The sequence below is a fragment of the Dama dama genome, chromosome 7 (assembly GCF_033118175.1).
Source record: "Dama dama isolate Ldn47 chromosome 7, ASM3311817v1, whole genome shotgun sequence".
In the NCBI taxonomy this organism is placed as follows: Eukaryota; Metazoa; Chordata; class Mammalia; order Artiodactyla; family Cervidae; genus Dama; species Dama dama.
In genome coordinates this window covers 1,834,443-1,836,289 of record NC_083687.1, presented here as the reverse complement: position 1 = coordinate 1,836,289, position 1,847 = coordinate 1,834,443, and positions in this window count along the sequence as shown.

Below are 1,847 nucleotides of genomic sequence, written 5' to 3'. Positions count from 1 at the left end.
CAACTTTTGGCTATTGAATAAATTCTGTTTCATTCTTTGTTGTTGTTCAGTCACTGAAGTTGTGTCCAATCCAACTCTTTTCCATCCCGTGGACCAGCATGCCAGGCTTCCCTGTCCTTCACTATTTCATAATAGTCTACTTAATATTTATGTTTTTAATTTGCTTGTATTTTCTGTTGCTACTGCAACACAATACCACAAATTTATTGGCTTAAATCAACACACATTTATTATCTTACAGTTTTTTTATAGAATGCTGGAGTGGGTAGCTGTTCCCTTCTTCAGGGGATCTTCCCAGCCCAGGGATCAAACCAAGGTGGCAGCGGGGCTATATTCCCTTTTGGAGGCTCAAGGGAAGAATCCATTTCCTTAACTTACTCAGTTCTTAGAGGCCGCCTGCATTCTCCTCATACCCTCCCTCTATCTTCAAAGCCAGCTGCAGGGGTCAAACCCTCTGCTCTCATTCCTCCTGCCTCTTCTTCAGCTCCCCACACTCACATCAAAGGCCCCTGTGATCACCCTGAGTCCATTCAGAAACCCAGGATCATCCTTCTGTCTTAAAATCAGCAAGCTTAATTCCATCTGCCACCTTAATTCTCCTTTTCTATGTAACTTAGTCATAAATTCTGAGAACTGGGATGTAGTTATCTTTAAAAACCATTATTCTATTAACCACACTGTTAGCCTTCAAATTTTCTTGTCATATTCAAAATTTGTACTGCACTTTTTCTGCCCAAGAAAATGCCCCTGTGAGCAATTGCATTATATGCTTTAACCAGATTATTACATATTTGATAGCATTTATGAATTACTGTGACTTGTCATTTATTAATTTAGAGGCTCTAATTATTTTGTCACTATTATGGAACACATTGTTTATTAACTATATCTCATTTTATAATTCAATTCAATTATGTTGCATAAGATTGTAATTTACATTCAGAAAAGATAAGTAAACAACACAAAGGCATTTAGACAGGTGCTAAAACTTTCATAAACATTACAATTAAAGTTACATAAAGAATTTAAAATCTGAGGTTTATTTCTCAAAGTTTTTTTACTTTAAAATAGTTCATCATATACTATTGCACTGCTCCATGAGATAAGACAGAAATTAGAATGTGTATAAATGATTTGACTGAAGAACTAAAAGAAGAATCTAGGAGACTGGAATGCCAATCAGAAAGCGTCAAGTGAAACACAGAGAGGAACACAACTGGAGAATGCACTCCTAGTAAATTTCCTGTGGCTTCGTTAGCTAGGAAGAGCTAATTAGCTCTGAGTTAGAGAATGCACTGTTGTTATCGTTGTTGTTCATGTCTGACTCTTTGTGATCCCATGGACTCTTGGTGACCCCATGGACTGCAGGAAGCCAGACTCCTTCCACCACTGTCTCCCAAAGTTTGTATAAAGAATGGATAGCTTTGTATAGTAAAATTTAGCAGTACATTTATTTATCAGCAATTATGAAAAAACAAATGTATCTTTCAAAAAAGAAAGCTTTGCTAACTGGAAAAAAAGAAAAAAGGAACTAAAAAAAGAGAAAGGGGAGATAAAGAAAGAAAGGAAAGGAAAGCAAAAGAAAGAAAGGAAGGAAGGGAAGGAAGAAATTGTATGTACTGTATGTTTCAAATACTAAAAATAGCTGTAAGTTGAAAATATTGCAAAATCTGATTAAGTAGAATGCATTTTTTTAATCACAGCACTGGTAAATTAGGCATGGTGTGTGTATTATTGCAAAGCACTAAGTTTGTTATTACAGTGGTATACTCCTGCTGCTTTACTTATCAAACCAGAAAATCTATCATGCAGAGTCCATTTTTCAATCAAGTCTAAATCTTTTCTCT